The sequence below is a fragment of the Sinocyclocheilus grahami genome, unplaced genomic scaffold, assembly GCF_001515645.1.
Source record: "Sinocyclocheilus grahami isolate Dianchi unplaced genomic scaffold, SAMN03320097.WGS_v1.1 scaffold277.1, whole genome shotgun sequence".
Taxonomy (NCBI): Eukaryota; Metazoa; Chordata; class Actinopteri; order Cypriniformes; family Cyprinidae; genus Sinocyclocheilus; species Sinocyclocheilus grahami.
In genome coordinates, this window is record NW_015505456.1 from 2,127,388 (window position 1) to 2,133,423 (window position 6,036).

Here is a 6,036-nt window from a genome sequence, read left to right on the forward strand (position 1 = left end):
AAGCATATGAAAATACCACATTTAAACATATTTTTACTCCAAACTCACTTCGTCAGTCGAGTGTTTGAAATAAATCCTTCTGTGAGATGATGTGGCTTCTTACACAGAATAAGGCACGCAACATATTTCACAGTATTCTAAGCAGTGATAAAGGCATTGCATTATAAATATAATTTATTTTAATGAAAATTATAATAAGAATAACTCTGATAAACCATATATTGTCATAATCGTGTGTTTATTAGTCACGTTGAATCAATGAAAGCAGTTGAATCTTCTGTTTATTCAGCTACCGCTATAGGGATTTCATGGGTTTCTTCTGCGGGCGTATTTGGAGTTTCAGCGCGAGAGCGCTCCCTCTGGCCTTTGGATGGAGATTTACTGCTGATCACAGAACCATGCTTCACTGAAAGATATGCATGACAATCGCAGCTTCTGTCAAATCGCGATTTCGATTCCATTTTCGATTTATCGTGCAGCCCTACTAGCGTACATCTTCAAATGTTAAAAATAAAACCTCAGCATTCTTATTTCTAGATTATAAACATGCATGACACAGAACTGCTGCCAGATTGTTTTATATAAACATTAACCTACATTTTCCAGGCAGTTCGCCTGAGGTCAGAATAGATAATGCATCACAATAGACAGCCATGCTAAAAGATGTGGGAAATTATGCAACGTAGAGCCAGGCGCTTATTTTGAATATAAATGGATATAAATCATCTTTACCTGAACTACAGAGTCATTCACATGCTGTACACAAAAAAAATAGCCGCTTCATTGTTGACAAAAGATAGAAGACATTTGCAAGTTGTTTCCTTCAAAGGATTGTAGGTAAATATCCAACTCATCCATCCAGTGCTCTATTTGTTTTCTGTCTAGTAAAATATCTTGTTACTATTTCGCTGAAAACGATTCAGTGCTTAAAGGCACAATATGTAATTTTCGCCGCTAGAGGGCCAGGGCTCTACGCTTATTTTTCTTTTTAGGAGCACTTGTGCTCCTAACTTAAAAAATTTAGGAGCACAGTCCAAAATTTAGGAGCACCTTCTAATCAATAATCCAAAATTTGATAAAAAATTAGCCTTACCATTATGAGGTGATATTTGACTCCTTAAAGTTACTTAGTGGAATTTTGTTTTTACCTTTGTAATGGCATTTTTCTAACTTTATTAAAAGTATGTAATCTTTTATGTCAATTTTTTTTTCAATTATATTTTATAAGCTTTTTTTAAAAATTCTTATTAAAACCACAGAATAAGAACAAGTAGAATAAGAAGAATAAGTTACTAATCAAATGAAATCAGTATTAAAATTAATTTGTACAGAGGTGGCACAGAAGAACACAAAAGTGGCATGTAGGTGTATTTTCTGACTTTTAATGAGGATCAGAGGTGGCATGAGTGCAATTAAATCCATAAATTCATGTTAAGATTAATGTTTTAAAAAATGTTGAATATAGAAATATTAAATTATTTAAAGAACTGAAAAGATACTTTAAAAAGGAAACAAACTGCCAGCAGGTGGTGACAAGTCACTGATTTTATCACTGAATCATTCATTCAATTGATTCATTCGAATGGCTGATTCATTCAAAATTAAACAATGGACAGTATTTATGAATGGGTAATCATGAATCACTGACTCGTTTAAAAAGCAGTTCATTCATAAACGAGACACTGCTATGTTTGAATGAAGATGTGCAGCGGCTGAGCTGTGACTTTATTTCCCACAGTCGACCGCTTCCGCTCCTTCCGGTCGTGTGTATGTGGGGTAAAGCAGCACTGTTTTATCATACTAGATGCATTTGAAAGTTCTGTAATAATGCTACTCTGTGTGGTCGTCACCGGTCTATTAAAACACACAACATATTAAAGCGTCTTTGGTGTTTCCATGTTTTCTACAAAACAAAACGGAAATCGAGGGGTGATGACGTCATTGGAAGGCAACACAATGACACTATAGACACGCTCCGTGTCGCTAGTTAAAATTGCTTGTTTCTCTGGATTTAAACATTCCTCGAAACATTTGGGATAATGTAAGTACACAAGTCAGCAAAATATATAACACTGTTCTAGTGGTTTTTGGATATTTTAATAAAAAAATCGTACATATTGTGCCTTTAAGTGAACTGTCCAAATGAATCAAACTGAATCCCAAACTATTTCTGTTGAATAAATATGATAAAAACTATAAAAGACATGAGACTAAAAAACAGCTTACAAAATCAGAGCTGATAGAAAACACACGACTTAATATAAAATATAATTTGAGAAAATGATTCTCAATTTGTCATATGGCAATCTTCATCGAGACATTAGGATTCATCAGAAATATTTAACTGGGGCACAGAGGTAAAAAGTGTCTAGCGACGCCTCTGGCACCAAGTGATCTGTCCTCGGCTCTCAAGAAATCTGGCATTCATGCACTCAATGTGAAATTAAATCCAATGAGCTTTATAACCGTGACCTCACCTGTACCAGCCTTCCCGTACCGATCCTCTCCACTCATAACAACATACCCAGAAGGTATCCATATCCTGAAAATAATAAAACCACCTCGCTTTCGAAACGAAATTCTCATTTCAATCTTAAGAAAGCTGCAGAAATCTATCCCAGCTCCAATATTCTTCAATTCTGAAAACATATTAGCACTGCCAAGGCAAAACCTCTCATTCTTTGTTCTTCCTTTTGTACAAAACATATTGATTTTGAGAAGAGAAGGACGGAACAATATGACCGGCACCACAACACTTCCTGGGCACAGTGCAAATGTGCACCAAAATATAACTAAGCAAAGTCCAACCTTAAGAGTATTCAGCCATATTTCTGCAATCATTCATTCTACTGAAGTGTCAAAACATTGATGTGACGTGTGCGACTGCTCAGAGCGTCCAAACTGTAAGCCTTTAATCCGGCGCATGTTCCAAGCTGCAACCTGATACATTTGCCAATGTTATCAATGTCTGCGTCTGCGAACATGACAGCACTGCTATTCCACTGAGCCCCACGGCTGTTGCGACGGAATCCGCACTTCTGCGTGTGCATGAGAACACATGCATGGCACGACACGGATTATCCTGACGACACGGGGGAAACGAGTCGAGTGTTATGCGTGTAGTGCCGTGTGAAATATGTTTATATTGAGAGACAGCTGACCTCTGAGATAACACTGAACACACTTACAAATGCACTGTTGTATCATTTGCACATGCAATCGATTTTGCTATCTGTAATAATCCCGTAACGTTGCCTGGTAGGGATCAATTCAGATTGCATTTGTGTACTTGCTGCAAAAAAAATGCATAATAGCTTACGGGTTCAACAAAAGCTTCCTACTGTATCAGACTCCCTTATGATATTGTACCAATCAATAAGGACATGCATGGGGAAAAAAACTCAAAAAGCAGGGCTCCTGGAGATCTACTTTCCTGCAGAGTTTAGTTTGAACTCTTATACAGTGGTTATTATATATTTATATATAATATATAATTATATATATTATCTCATACAATATATATATGTGAAATATTAGTTTTAATATATAATAAATATATAATGTTAACTAATTATATATCATTTTTAGTTTCTTCGGTTAATCTTATAGAGAGCAAACAAAACATTAAATAAACATAAATCTCTACTGTCAAAAACTACAGCGGAAAGATGAACCCAGAACACTGTAAATGACCTGCTTTCTCAAGTAACTACATGTACACTAATGCTGATTTAGTCAAATGCAATAATGCTTGTGAAAGTAATTAAGTCATTAAACAAAAAATAATCTGCCATTGGTTTTAAAGCTTTTATAAAAAAAATAAAAATTAAATATTGACAGTGCCTGCTGTAAACAAACACCTGACCCAGGTGGCCAATGGCTGCGTCTCCAAACCTAGAGAGCTGTCTACCTAGAAAGCATGTTTGTGCTTTTAAGATTTGATTTCACATATATTGACAATTAAAGGCAGTCTAGCTAGGTTAGGAGAAGCAACCATGGAGTTTTGGTGCACTTAAGGGTGGAAACTAAACTCTCCATGCAGGTAGATCTCCAGTGTCAAACGGCAAATCAACTATTTGAAGTATCCAGGACAAACGCATCTTCCGTGTGGTCCAAGTGACCCAATCCAGCGTTCGCTGTTAAATCCCGGCAGGAAGTTTTTCCACATCCAGCAAAAGAGGACGGCGTACCCGAACACCTTCACCGAAACCAGAACACGCACGTGATATAATAGCGCTCCATGCAATAATAATGTACAGTTGCCATCCTCGACATCACCATCTCCATCTCCAGCCTCACCTCCAGATCGAGTTGCTCAGTGATGCCAGGCGTCTGTCCTTGTTTCTCAGATGTGGACGCTGTTCCTCACGCGCTGGCGGTTGTTTCATCGCATGGCGCTGTAAAGTGTGCTGTGGCCTCTCGCATCAGTAGCAGGTGTGTTTCTCTCTCTTTGTGCGCTGTAATGAGTTGGTCCGGGGAGTTGACAGATGCTGTCCGCACAGTGAGACGCGAGTGAATGCAGCTCCGGTCTCTCCCAGCTGATACTTTACTCCACATAAGCGCCTCCCTCTTACAGCGCCATGAGCTCCGGGAGCGCGTTTGCGTGAGAATCGGCGACACCTAGTGGCGAAGCGTGGAAGCGCAGCAAATTAACTCATCTAACAGAAGGCCTGTTGTATTTTACTTAAAACTGTTAAACTGCTTTTGTTATGGATTAAAAATAAACCTAAACTGTGTAAAAGTTTACTCAAGTTTACTCATATTTCACATGGGTTTTATGAAATTACATTTTTAGTGTAAGGAGACACTGCAGGCAAAAACACTGTTTTTCATGCACCTGTCAAGTTTGAGATTTTGGGCTTTTTGGTTTTTCATAAAGTGTTTTTTCAGACTAGTGGAAAGGAAACATACAAAAGACACTGATAAGTGTTTCTTTTATAGCACTTTATCTATTTGTGTGAAAAGATTTCAATTACAATGCATATTTTTAAAGGCCGTTTTCTCAAAATGAGTTTTTTCTCCTAAACTGAGCCACTTCAGTAGCACTTACACACACCGAACTTTACATTTATATTCCTGTCTGTATCCTGAAGGTTTTTACAGAGGGATTTGTTCATATAGAATTTGCTTCATTATGTACAACATTTTATTCCCCCCAAAAATGTAAAAAAAATATATAGTGTTTTCTGTCCGTTCTAAGCGTTTTCTGAATTATGGAGTGACAAAAATGAGAGACCCAGAATTCCCTCTGTAAAAACTTTTGACTCTAATATGTCAAAAAAATTCAACAAGAATTTTGAAACTGACATCACCCAGTGTTTCGATTTTTGTTCTAGAAATGTATGCAAATGAGCTCATATTTAATTAAATAATGACTCATTTGCTTCATTATGTACAACATTTTATTCCCCCCAAAAATGTAAAAAAAATATATAGTGTTTTCTGTCCGTTCTAAGCGTTTTCTGAATTATGGAGTGACAAAAATGAGAGACCCAGAATTCCCTCTGTAAAAACTTTTGACTCTAATATGTCAAAAAAATTCAACAAGAGTTTTGAAACTGACATCACCCAGTGTTTCGATTTTTGTTCTAGAAATGTATGCAAATGAGCGCATATTTAATTAAATGATGACTCATTTGCATATTTAAACCTAACATTTTAGAAAACTTGTAATACAAAAAATGTTTGCAATTATCAACATAATCAATCAGCTGGGTAAATAAGGCCATAACTATTAGTTGTTGTTTTTTTTACCCTATTCACCTGCAGTGTCTCGCCTAAAACATATAAAATATATAATAAAAACACAATAAAAATATTATCCATAATATGAGATAAGCATCCAAATAGCTACATACACTACTGTTTATTTTGTTGCTTATGAGAAATAAATACTTATGTTCAGCAAGGATGCATTACATTGATCAAAAGTGATATTAAAGAAATTTATAGTCTACAAAAGATTTTTATTTTGAATAAATGCTGTTCTTTTAAACTTTACATTCATCGAATAATCCTTATATATATATATATAAA

The 6,036-nt window shown here is 36.0% G+C and overlaps 1 protein-coding gene across 1 annotated transcript in view; it reads right to left on the reverse strand.

Moving 5' to 3' along the window:
* The window catches only part of LOC107600110 (kelch-like protein 29), a 273,806-nt gene extending 269,278 nt beyond the window's left edge, over window positions 1–4,528 (reverse strand). Inside the window, exon 1 of the mRNA XM_016291900.1 lies at window positions 4,300–4,528. The gene's annotated coding sequence lies outside the window, so the exon portion shown is untranslated. The remainder of the gene's footprint in view (window positions 1–4,299) is intronic.
* Between the last annotated feature and the right edge of the window lie 1,508 nt (window positions 4,529–6,036).